Source organism: Pithys albifrons, chromosome 24 (assembly GCF_047495875.1).
Source record: "Pithys albifrons albifrons isolate INPA30051 chromosome 24, PitAlb_v1, whole genome shotgun sequence".
NCBI classification, from domain to species: Eukaryota; Metazoa; Chordata; class Aves; order Passeriformes; family Thamnophilidae; genus Pithys; species Pithys albifrons.
In genome coordinates this window covers 3444377-3457139 of record NC_092481.1, presented here as the reverse complement: position 1 = coordinate 3457139, position 12763 = coordinate 3444377, and the positions used below count along the sequence as shown (strand labels likewise).

The 12763-nt window shown below is 58.2% G+C and overlaps 1 protein-coding gene across 3 annotated transcripts in view; it reads left to right on the top strand.

The window, feature by feature from the left end:
* Positions 1 to 625: 625 nt before the first annotated feature.
* EPB41 (erythrocyte membrane protein band 4.1) overlaps positions 626 to 12763 on the top strand; it is a 100632-nt gene continuing 88494 nt past the window's right edge. Inside the window, exons 1-2 of one of the 3 annotated variants that reach the window (XM_071576539.1) lie at positions 654 to 670; positions 8124 to 8180. The gene's annotated coding sequence lies outside the window, so the exon portion shown is untranslated. Of the gene's footprint in view, positions 671 to 8123; positions 8181 to 9158; positions 9398 to 12763 lie in introns of those variants that run through there. The other 2 variants (XM_071576541.1, XM_071576534.1) reach the window with 2 other exon arrangements.

The window sequence follows — 12763 nt, the reverse complement described above, 5'->3', positions numbered from 1 at the left end:
CCAGCAGCCCAGGAGAGCAGAGCGGGCAGCGAGGCGCTCCGTGCCGGTGCCGGGGCCGAATTCCCTCCCGCCGCCCCCTCCGGGGCTGTCCCGGCCGTGGGCAGCCCCTGTTCCCCGTTATCTCCGCAGCCGCCGCCTGCCCGGCACTGATAGCGCGGGTGTGCCCCGCCGGTGGGGCCCCGTTTGGGGCACTGCAGGGACCCCGAACCGCTTTATCGGCCACGCCGCAGCCGCGCGGGGTGGGCACAGGACGGGGAGACCCCTCGGCTCCTCCAGCCCCCGCGGGGAGGGGGTTTTCCCAAAGAAAAGTTAAGCGAGTGGAAACGAGCCCAAAGCCTCCGGAAGCCGCGCCCGGGAGGATTTGGGGGGTCCCGGAGCTCTCCCGGACCCGCTTGGGGTTTCCCCGCAGCGTGTTGGGGAACTCGCGGTGGGCTCCGTGTCCTTATATGGGCCGGTGACGTCACGGGGGGCGCTGGGGAGGGGATCTCCTGGCCCCGCCCACTGCAGCGGCGCGCCGGGAGGCCACGCCCCCCCAGGCGCGCGCTGACGGGCGGGGGCGGCAGCCAATGAGCGCGGCCGACAACGCGGAGCGGGCGGGGCGAACGCGGTGACGTCAGAGGGGGCGGGGCCGGCGGTGCAGGTGGAGGCAGCGCGGAGCGGAGCGGCCCCGGTGAGTGGGGGGGACACGGACAGGGCGGGGTTTGGGGGTCACTGGAGGGGTCAGGCAGGTTATGGGGTTCTGGGTCCATATAAAGGGGTCTGGGGGGGCTGTAGGGGTCAGGCAGGTTATGGGGTGCGGGGGGTTTGGGGGTCTTGGGGTGCTCTGGGGGGCGTGCGGGGGTCAGGCAGGTTTTAGGGGATTTGGGAGTCCCCAGAGGAGCCCCTGGTGGGTCAGTGTGGTCATGGGGTGCGGGGTCAGAGGAGGACTTGGGGTGCTCTTGGGGCACATGGAGGAGGTCAGGCTGGTTATGGGGTGGGGGGTTACAGCGGGACATGGGGTGCTGTGGGGTGGGGGGTCCGCAGAGGGGTCGGGCTGGGTGTGGGGTGGGCTGGGGCAGCCGAGGGCACCCGTAGAGGTCAAGCTGGATGTGAGGTGTTTTAGGGCACTCAGAGTTTTGGGAGGTGGTCAGGCTGAGTGTGGGGGACCCACGGTGGGTGAGGTGTGGAGCAGGAGGCTTGTGGGGAAATGGGGGGTGTCCAGGGGCTGCAGGAGATCAGGGAGGCACCCGCAGTGCTGTCAGGAAACCTACGGGGCAGAAGGGACGTGGGGTGCTCTGCGGTGGGGGGTCAGGCTGGGTGTGGGGGGAATGGGGTGCACCAGGAGCGTCCCAGGGACCCTGCGTGGGGCTGCCGGGGAGAGTGTGGGGTGGGAGGGCTGTGGGGCCCACAGTGGGTTCTCAGGAGGTGCTTGGGGCCTGTCCCCCCGTAGTGATCCCCCTATGCAGTGGAGGGGAAAGGGGGGTCCCCCCTGCCCCCCGCGGTCATGGCAGCAGCGACACCGCTGTCCTGCCCTGGGAGGCGGCAGATCCCGCGCTGGTATCGGGGGCCGGGCTCTGCTTCCCGCAGCGCTCTGTGCTGCCGGGGCTGTGCCCGGGGTGCAGCAGCTCTGCCTGAGCTTCGGGAGAGCTCCGTCCCCCAGACCCGTCAGTGCCCGCCGAGACGGTTCCTAAAGCCGAGCAGGGGGTGCCAGGGCCCTGCTTCTGTCGTCCACCCGTGTCCCGACACCGGGGGCTTCTGTCGTCCACCCGTGTCCCGACACCGGGGGCTTCTGTCGTCCACCCGTGTCCCGACACCGGGGGCTTCTGTCGTCCACCCGTGTCCCGACACCGGGGGCTTCTGTCGTCCACCTGTGTCCCGACACCGGGGGCTTCTCCTGCCGTCGATCCCTGTCCAGGAACCGGGTTCTGCTCCTGGCATGTCCCGACACGGATCGATGTCGCGCTCACCTGTGCAATGCTAAAATCTCCCCATCGACTTCCCTGCGGCCCTGGGAGGGAATTGATGTCGCCACGTCCCCTCCTCGACGGGGACGTTTTGCGCTGATTTTGCAGCCCAGAGGCGCGTGTGCAGTTCCTGCAACCTCTTCCCTTCCCGAATTTCTCCCTCCTGCAGCTGTGGTGGGACGAGGGGCAGGGCCAGCCTGGTTTGAACCTGGTGGCAGGTCCGTGCCGGTGGTTTGCCTTCCCCGGTGCCCGGCGGGATGGCAGGGGACAGCGGGGGACAGGGACAATGTTTCGGGCTATCTTTAGGGCTGTGTTGCAATGGAGGGGTGTGCCTTGGCTCGGCGCTCCCGCAGCCGCCTCCTCGCCCGAGGATTGATTTACGCCGAGGCTCCTGCTTGGGGGAAAACCAACATTTGCTCGGCGGTTTGTGGGAGCGGAGGGGCCGTGCTGGGCTGAGCCGGGGGTCGGGCGGGCTCGGGGGCTGCTGGCGGTGACAGGGTGTGCGGGGCCGGGGTTCGGGGAGCATCAGCGGCCCCGGCAGTGTCACACCTCACACGTGCTCTGTCACCGCCCGGCAGCAAAGGGAGGGCTGACGGTGCGGGGCATCTCTGCTGCCTCGTGGGTGAGGAGGAGAGCTGGGAACGAGTTGGGTTCTTGCAAGGTGCACCTCAGAACTTCCCCGTCCCTCTGCTCCTCCCTTCCTAATGCTCTAAGGAAGGCACGGATGTGGCTCTGGGAGGGGTGTCGGGGCTCCCTCTGCGCCGGAGTAACTCTTGTAGTCCGTGGGAGTGATTTGCACCTACACCAGCTGGGGTGACACGGGACAGAGGATCCGTGTTTGGCTCAATCCTTCCTCCGTGCCATTGCCCTGCTCGTGCCCGCTGTGCCCGCGGTGATGCAGCTGCACCGTGTGTGTCCCTGCGAGGAGGCAGCCGAAACCTGTGGAGCAATTTGCATCCCCCTCAGCTCATGGAACTGGCAGCCCCTCAGTTTGTCACCCACCCTGAGGCACACGCTGCTGCTGCTGCTGCTGCCGCCCGTGGTGATGGCAAGGGCGAGTCAGCAGCGGGCAAAAGTTGATCTGTGCATCAAACCGCTTCCCATGGCGGTGCTCGGCCCTTCCCTTCCCTTGGTTTTTAACTCGCGCTTGAAAGAAACTTCAGGCCTTCCCGAGAGGGTTTGGAACCTGCCGAGGAGAGAAAGTGCCTTCTCATCCGCGGCGGTGCTGCTGGATGAGGTTCCCTGTTCCCGGCGCGCAGCCTGGCAGCTGCTGGAATTGCCTGCAGCTGCTGGAATTGCCGGCAGCCGCATCGCTCCGCACCGCGCATCCCCCCGGGCGGGCACGGGCCTTTCGGGTGAGGATCGCTTGGAAGGAAAGCAAAACATCAGCTGTGCTCCGAGCAGGGCACACTGAAGAAGTGTCACTGATTTAGTATCTAACAGGCTTTTTCTGAGCTCTCTCCCCAGCTAAGCCCCGGAGGGCAGGGCAGGGCAGGCTGCAGGTGGTCCCTGCCCCGGCGGGCAGGAATCGTCCTTTCCTGCTCAGCAGTGTTTCACCTTTGTGTTCCTCTGCAGGAAGAGCCTCAAGGTGGCTGGAAGTTTGGAGTCATAATTGGCTCTTGGCCACGCTGGATGCTGCGGTTGGAGGTGTGGGAGCTGAGGTGAGATTTGGAAGGGGAGGAACTCGCTCCCCATCAGCCCGGAGATCTCTCTCAGTGAGCTGGCTGGGAAGGAGAGACGTGTTCGGAGAGGGATGCAGTGATTCCTGTGATGCTCTGACTTGGGATTCACAGGCAGGGTCTGCAGGCGGCTCTCCCTGCTTAGCTCGGGACCAGCGCCCGGTGCGTGGGGACGAGCAGTGCCACACCCTGGACATGCCACCAGGTCGCTCAGGTCCCTTATGCCACGAGCGTTGGGGCGATGCCGTTCTATCCCCTTCCGTTGGTGGGGACAGCCAGGGTGGGTTGACGGTGGCTCTGGGATCCGACGGAAGCGGCCGCCCCCGCTGCCCACCTCTCCCCACTAGAGGCTGCTGATGGCCAGAGCATTTTCCGTCCCTGCTCTGAGAGAGCGGCGCGGTTTGGAATTTGCAGGGTTGAGCATCCCAGCCTGAGCTTTTCCTGCTGATTCACCCTGGAGACAGCAGTGCGCTTTTCTCGGGTTCAGGGGGCACATCTGCTCCCCTGCCAGGCCCACAATACATCTCCCCACTTCATTAAGTCTTAATTAGGTAAATGCAGGCGGGACCATGTGCGCGGCCACTGCCAGGGGACACGGATCGTGTGTGGAGCCGGGTGCCAGGGATGCCGGCTCCCATCCCGCCTGCCTCGGGGGTGCCGACGGGGTTTTTCCAGCTGGGCGCTGAATGTGGGATGAGTTCAGCCTCCCATATTGTTTTCCCGGAGGATCTGAGCGCAGCGATAAGCGCTTCAGCCCTCGGGCATGGCCCAACTGGCAGAAAAGCCAAGGATTAGTTAAGCCATGGAAGGGATCCCTCACCACTGGGCACAGCCGCGGTAAAACCGTCCTGTAAACACAAAGGAGGCTCTTTGTCCAGGACACCAAATGCCTGGGCAGGATGGGCTGGGAAACAAACCTGAACCCTGGGAAGATGATTAATCGCGTAACAATTAGGCGTAGAATGAAAGGCAGTGGCTGCTGCAGTGGAAGGTGCCTGGGAAGGAGTTTGTGGTGTTGCACAAGCCCCGCTGCCCGTGCTGGGTACGGGCAGTGCTGGGCAGGCATCGCGGTGCCAGCTGGCTCCGGCACCGGGCACGGCTTCCCCGACAATGGCAGAGCGACGCTTTACATAATCTGGGACTTGCCAAACAAGCTTGAAGGTCTGGAAAATCCTCCTTCTATTGTTCGTGCTCAAAGTTTGCTAAATTTCCTGGTTTGATCTGCCGGGGCTGGGTTTTGTTGTGGGACCGCAGTGGGGGCAAATGCACTTTGCACTGAGGGAAGAAAAGGATGTTTGTGGCGTTTAATCCACACCAGCTCTTTAGATGGAACTATTTTTTGTGGTTCACAAGAGGTTCTGAGCAGCTGCTGGCAGCTTTGTAGGGCTGCAGGACTCTCTGTCGATCCAATTAGTATGGTTTGTGTCTAGTCCTCTCCTGATGCCCCCCGAGAAAATCCTGGACTCCCAGACGAGGATGGGGCACCATGGGCAGGGCTCACATAGGCACCATCTGGGCTCCAGCCTGGGGGTCTGTGCTGGGACAGAAAAGCTTTGTGCTGTCTAAGCCCCCTGGAGTCACACCCTGTGGCTCTGGGAAGGCTCCAAACCTACTGCTCGCTGGCAGATTTTAGGAGAAGAGACTGGAAGGGAGCTTGGAATGACCTGTTGTGCTGTGTCTCTGGAGGTGACTTCCTGCTACCTGGTGATTTGGGGCAGCTGGAACCCCCACAGGAGGATACTGAGCCTGTGGGAGCCATCCCAGGCCCATCCTGGCCTGTGGACAATTCCAGGATCAATGACTGTTTCCTGCCCCCTGGGAAGTGCTTTGGGGTGCAGGGCCTGCTCTTGCTCCTCCATTTGCTCATCCCAAGGCCCTTTGCCAACACAAATAAAGTCATTGTTCAATTAAATGAATGAATCCTGTTAAAATGTTCTCTGCTCCTGTTCCTGCCACTTCTGGGGAGAGCCAGATTTGGTAGCAAAGGATGAGGGGAAGTTCTTGCTGATCCATTTAATGTGCAGCAAGTTCTGGCACCTTGGTAAGCAGCCAAAGAGGAGGCACAACCCTGGCCTGATGGCACAAATACAGTCTCTTATTAGAGGTGGTTCCAGCTGCCTTTCATGTAGGTAATTACACCTGGCCACAGTTGACCTGAGCTGGATTTAAGGAGGGGGAGGGAGTGAGGCTTGACGTGTACTGGGAGCCTTCAGAGCTGACCGTGGTGACCTTACAGCAATCCTGCAGGTGTGTTGCAAACAAGGCAGTGTTGGGGAAGCTCTGAGCTGGTTCACAGCCTGGAGAATTCAGTGTCAGTGCTGGGCTCTGCTCTGTGTGAGGAGCTGAGGTGGGTTGGTGCCTCAAAGCATCACCAGGGCACTAAGGCAGCTGTTGTGTTACAGCCTGTACGTGACCTCCGTGAGCTGATCCCTCAGAGTGCCATGGTGGTTTAGGTGCTCACTGGACAGCACCAGTCTGGAAGGGCTTGTATTTCTATATCTGCTCTCCACAAAGTCCCTGGAGATGGAGTGACCTGTTGGTAGGCACTTCAGAACTGGAGGGGAGCCCTTTCTCTGTGTATGAGACAGGGCAGCACCGAGTCACCTCCCTGCCCCTGGGTGAACTCCAGTGATGAGGAGGGAGGGCAGATGTTGGCCCTGCCCAGAGCCACGTTGAGCTGTAACGTGACTTTGTGCGTCTGTTGTTGATGTTGTGCTGGAGGTGCCGTGTCTGACGTGGAGGTGAACCTGTGCCGTATGGCCGGGCTTGGCCAATCCCCGGGCTGGCAGATGGGTCAGTGCTGCTCAGGGATTTCCTCGGGTGCACAGTGGAGGCTTTTAATAGCAAACACGGTCATCTGCGTGGTGCCATGGCCTGAAACCCTGCCCTAAGGATCCCCACCGGCAGCTGGGAGGGGGCTGAGCAGGACATGCACTCGTGTTAGGATTTTTTCTGTGCTTTTGAGTAAAAATAAAATAAGGTTTCAACCTGTTGCTGGCTGGTTTGGGGTGCAGCTCCTCGCTGGAGGCAGCCTGGAGAAGCCCTGCCTTTCTCAGCAAGGTTACTTGACCCCATCCCAGTGTGCTGTGCTGGTGGATCCTGTGCCTCAGCTGGGTGCCAAAACTTCAGCCTTCTAGGAAAGGCAGTGGGGGTGGTGTGGGTTTCCCTGCCTGCCTCTTGGCATCCCTGGGGCACCTGGGGCCGTGTGGGCAGTGTCTGGACTCACAGATGGCTCAGGCTGGGGTGGCAGCACTGTTTGCTCCCTGGGAATATGAAGGATATCCGAGTGCAGAATTAATCCCTGCTGCTGGCCAGGCTTGTTCCTGGTGCTGCTGCTTTTCCTTGTGCTGTAGCAGGGGGTGAATGTGGTCTCAGGCAGTTTGCATCCTGCCTTCCCTACAAACTGCTTTCATCCTGCCCTTCCTGGCCCCTGTCCTGGTGGACATGAGGCTGTTGTGGGAGCTCAGCAAAGCGTGATGATCAGATCCAAGCGCTGGACCTCGAACCACCTGGCAGTGCTGGGCTGGATGAGGGAGCTCATTTGCACGGGGTGGTTAATTCTCTGCATGTTTTAATCTCCGTGACCATCTGTGTTCTTGCCTGGGCTGAGGAGATGGGAGCTCTTGGGATTTATCCCAGGAGGTGAACATGGAGAGCACTGTTTACTCTGTGTGTGGCAGAAAATGCCCCTGGTCAGAGCAGGATGGCCTCATTAGCTCTGGGAAGAGTCATTCCTGCATCTTTGGGCAAGGAGGTCTCAACCACGACGTGTCAGCTCTACCCCAGAGGCACATCCTGAGGAGCTGCAGGGAGGAGAAAAGGGGCAAAGGGACTTGCCAAAATGGAAACCTCTGTGAATGCTTTCCAGCATCCAATGCCAGACATGGAGGGTGTGATAGACTTGGTTGGCACCCTGGTGGGCTGAGGTCCTGAGGAAGGGGGTGTTGGTCTGGGGAGGTGCTTAAAGCATCTCCTGGCCACCCCAAAAGCCCTGCCCATGTTGTGGCAGCTTCTGGGGTGTGACTCTGCCCCACCAGCAGCCACTGCTGTCTCTGCCCTGGTGAACTGTTCAATTGGAGCTCCAGAAGCTGCTGCTGAGACCGTGGTGCTCACACACAGCAGGGGACCAGCACCTATGGGTGGGCTGCAGTAGCGTCTCCAGAGAGACCTGAGAGGCTGCTGCAGACAGAGGGAAGCTTTTTCGCAAGCAGCACCTGAATTCTTCCTCATTTTGGGTTCCCACATTTGGAGCCTGAGGCTCTGCAGCCCCTCTACAGCCCCAGCTGGGATCCCACTGACCACAGGCTCGGCATGTGCCACGGGCAGAGGTGGCACAGGCTGCGGGCGCTGTCGAGGAACGCCTGTCCCGTGGGGCAGCACAACCCTGACGAGGCCCCTGCTGGCATCTGAACCCAGAGGGAAGGATCCCTGCCCTGTAATTAAGCTCTTCTGCTCCTGTACACCATGCTAATGAGCAGTCTCATGGATGTGCTCTTTGCAGCTGCTCTGGATCCTCTGCGTGCTGGAGGTGACTTTGCAAGAGAGCCACCTGCAAAGGGTAAGATCTTCATCCTTGTCACACTGGGGTGTGGCCCATGGGTTGGGAACCTCTGACTGTGAAGGATTTTCCTTGACTTCACCCTGCCAGGATGTAAATTCCTCTGCCAACACACACCCTGGCTCCCGGGTGAGCTGTTCATGCTGCCTGAGCTGGGCGAGGTGCAGATGTTTTCCCAGCCTTGGGCTGAGGGACTGAGGCTGCCTCTTGGAAGGAGAGCTGCTCTTTGCTTGTATCCAGACTCCTGACATCAGTGGATAATAACACCTGACAAAACCCCTGGTGTTCCAGCCCCAGTCCCTGTTCAGCAGTTTGGGGTTTCAGTCTCGATGGAGATGATGGCACCAGGACTGTCAGTGTCATGGTGCATCCTAAAGGATGTGACAATCTCTTTGCCTGGTCTAGGTTTAGATTAGATATTAGGAAGGAATTCTTCCTTGTGAGGGTTATGAGGTCCTGGCACAGGTTGCCCAAAGAAGTTGTGGCTGCCCCATCCCTGGAAGTGTCCAAGGCCAGGATGGAGTAACTGGGCTAATGGGAGATGTCCCTGCCCATGTCAGGGGGTGGAATGGGATGAGCTTTAAGGTCCCTTCCAACCCAAACCATTCCATGATTCTGTGTTTCTCTGCTGTGGCAAAGTGATTGTTGAGGAGTGGTTGATTGCACACTCACATCAGGCAGGTCCCTGGATCCTTGGTGGGGCTGAGGATCCCTCTGGATTTTGGGCCCTGGCGTGTGCCCACCAGAGCGCACAGCCGGCCGTGCCTCGCTGGGAGCGCCGCTGCTCTCTTGAATCTCTTAATTTAGTTAATGATCCTTTTGTTGAGAGGATTAGGGTTTAGTGGCCTCTGGCAGAGTGTTAATTAAATTAAGTCTCTGGGCGTTTTGTGGAGTTTTTGAAGCCCCACTAGAGGGCTCAGTGGGAGCCCGGGAGCCGGCGCTGGGCTGTGTCCATCCCTCCAGAAGTTTGCACGAGAAGTTATGTAAGGCCAGAGGGGCTGGACGGGCACAGAAGCGCACGGGGCCAGCCCGGAGCCTCCTCAGGGCTCGCTGCTCCTCCAGCCCGGCTCTGCCCGCAGCTCGGGGTGCCCTGGCACTGCAGGCTGTGCCCACCGGAGTCTGCACCCACCGGAGTCTGCACTCCCCGGAGCCCGTACCCACTGCAGGCTGGCGGGCACGGGGCGCTGCGTCACCACTCGCTGTATTATCAGCGTTAGGTAATGCCGGGCAGATGTTTTTGGTTTTTTTTTTACCCTTCCCCTCTCGGTATTTACTTTTCTGAGAAGTGGCTGAACGCGACCGGCCGGTTCCACCTTCAGTGCTGTGAAGAGTCCCACGCTGAAGTTCCCTGGGCTGTTGCGCTCATGTGGATTGCAGTGTGAGCACTTGGCTTTGTGGCTCCAGGGGTTCTCCTGGTGGGCATGGGGGTGTTTTGTGTTTGGCTGGAGCTTCTTATTAACCAATTTCTCTTCTCCTTTCTCTTCCATCTGCTGCCCCGCGATGGGTTTTGGTGCCTCGCCTGCGTGGTTGGCCCGGCTGTCCCATCTCTGGGTAAGTACCTGCTTTGTTAGATCAGTGGGTGGAAATGGCCGAAATTAGTTGCTTGGACTTAAATAATGAACTGACCTGTTTATTGTCTTAAACTCTGGAGCGTGTGTTGTTATCAAACAGCAGGATTTATCACGTGTGTTTGTGTGTGAGAGGGTTTTGGATATCAAAAAGCACTTATTTGGCCTGGAAATTGCTGTGTTTTATAATGTGAAGAAGTGGAAGTTTTTCCTGCCAGCCTGGGCTGCAGGGCACTGACCTGGGGAGAAAACTCACTGAGTGCCAGCAAGTGAGCAAATGGAAGTGAAAATGTTTTTGGGAGTGGAAAGCAATGGCCTGTTCCTCCCCAGAGGGCTCCTGACAGCTGCTGGTGGCAGGTCAGTGCTGTGGTTGTGTAAGGGGCTCTCTGAAGGCCTTGGGCCACCTTCCCCTTTGCAAACCTGCAGATGTTTGGGGCTTAGCAGGGCACAGAGAGGAGCCTGAGGCCCTCCTGGCAGGAGAGGAGGGGAAATGCATGTCGAGTTTGGAGAAGTGCACCAGGGACGGATGTTTTCAGTTTGTGTTCACAGAGATCCTGCTTTGCATGGGGGAAAAATCGCCCTCGTGGGGTGGATTCTGGTGGTTTTCTTGCTTGGGTTTGGGGTCTGTCCTGAACCTCTGGGTGCATTTGGTGTGTTAAAGCCTCCTAGGATAAAGTGTGTGTGCTCAGGGTGGAGGGAAGGAAGGGGGTCTCTCCTTGATGAAGCTGTTTCTTTGGATCCAGGGGGCCTTTGAATGGAGGTTGTGATTTCTGGAAACTTCAGAAGTGTTAAACTTACCTTTTTTTTTTTTTTTAATTCGGAGTGTCCTCCTGTGCATCACCCTCCCTTCCCAGTAACATCCTCTGCTGTCCCAGTAAAGGAAGGGACTGAGTGTTTTTAGAGCAGTTCTGCTCCATGCCTGAGCATTCCATGTGCTGCCAGTCACAGATGAAGACTTGAAGGGAAAGCAGAGGAAGGTGCTGGGAACAGATTGCTTTATTCTTAAACTCAACACCATTATACGATGCCTCACGGGGGGGCAGGAGAGATGAATCAAATCCAAGCACAAACCTGTTGTTCCTACCCAGAAGTGAGTGCAGCACTATATTTGGAAGCTGAGCAGCTGCCTCCTGATCTGAACGAGCTGCTTTTTGCTGCCATATCTCTACAAGCAGGATCATTAATTAACTAGAGAACATGCCTTGATCAGAGGTGCTGAGCTCCAACCCCACCAAACACCCAGCAGGCATCTGAATGCAGAACAGAACTCCTCTGTACAGAAGGTGCTGCAAGCTTGGCTGTGGAGCAAAGTACGAGTGGGATGGTTGGGATGGGTTGGTGAGAGGCAAACCTGTACCAGCACAGAGGCTGTAGCTGTGCCAGGGTGGTCTGGAGTAGGTCACCAGCCACAGGGGTCTCATCCTGGATGCCTGAGCAGACCCTCAGGACAGTGGCCCATCTGGTTATCGCTGTGTGACAAGTCTCTGGTTGAGGTGGAATTTCTTCCTTGGGGAACACTGAGGACCTGGACAATCCCTGTTTGCTCTCCCCAGAGCAGTCTCACTGTGACTTTTGTTTTCTTCCATGTGCCACACAGAGGGGAGACAGCTGCATTTTGGTGTTTCTGCTTGTTACAGCCTTTGGGGATTTTGACCCTGATAGAAGATGAAATCTGCTGTTTGCTGAATACTTGGTGTTAATCTTGGTCAGCAAACCAGAAACCCAAGTGGTACCTTGTTAGTGATGACAAAGATAAGGGTGGTGTGGTTCAGTCTCACTGGCTCAGGGACAGCCCTGACCTTCACCCAGCAGAGAAAACAGCAGCCTCAGATTGCCTCTCCATCTTTAAGCCTGGCTTATCTCATAGGTAAACATAAAATACATACAAGCTGTAGTAAGAGAATCTCCTCTCCTGACCTGATAAGTGTTGGGCATCAGTCCTGAAAGTACCACGCCAGCAGCTTCATGGAGGGAAGCTGAGTAGCTGCAGGGCAGAAAGCTTGAAGGAAAATGCTGAGGATGCAAGAAGAGCCTCTGCTGGGGGTTTTGCTCTTGACCTTCAAGCTGAGATTCACATATGGTGCCATTATTTAAAGCCTGTCAAGAAATCCAGGGCGAGGTCGTGGCTGAAAAATTGTTCCGAGCTGTGTCTGTGGTGGGAAGTGCAGCGTGTCTGTTCAGGGGCAGTGGCTGGGATGTGTCTTTCCATACATTGGCACTGGTGTTGCTGGAATCCACATTTTGTGATCTTAAAGTTTACCTGTACATGAAGTTGTGTCTTTCTATCCCATAATTCCTGTGTCACCTGGAGAAGGGCATTGCTTCACAGAGCCCTTGAACAGCTTGTTGTGTTGGGAACTTGGGGCTCCCCTTAATTCTTATTTACACGTAACTCAAGGAGGAAGAGCAAATGAGACCTCCTGCTTTTTCACCTTTCAGTGAGATTTTCTGCTTTGACCTCTCCTGTTGGTCAGCAGTGGCTGAATATGAGCCCAGATGGCCAAGGAGGCCAATGGCACCTGGACTGGTACCAGCCACAGGACCAGAACTGTCCCCCTGCACTGGGCACAGCTGAGGCCAAGCCTTGAAACCTGGGCTCAGTTCTGGGCCCCTCATGACAAGAAACATGTTGATGGGCTGGAGCATGTCCAGGGAAGGGAACAGAGCTGGAGAGGGATCTGGAGCAGCAGGAGCGGCTGAGGGAGCTGGGGGAGCTCAGCCTGGAGAAAAGGAGGCTCAGGGGGGACCTTCTGGCTCTGCAATGCCTGCCAGGAGGGGGGAGCCGGAGTGGGGGTCAGGCTTTGCTCCAGGGAACAGGGACAGGAGGAGAGGGAACAGCCTCAGGCTGGGCCAGGGGTGGGGCAGGTTGGATATTGGGAAAATTTCTTCACCGAAAGGGTTGTCCAGCCCTGGCACAGCTGCCCAGGGCAGTGGTGGAGTCACCACCCCTGGAGGAATTTAAAAGCCGTGCAGAGGTGGCACTTGGGGACACGGGTCAGTGGTGGCCTTGGCAGT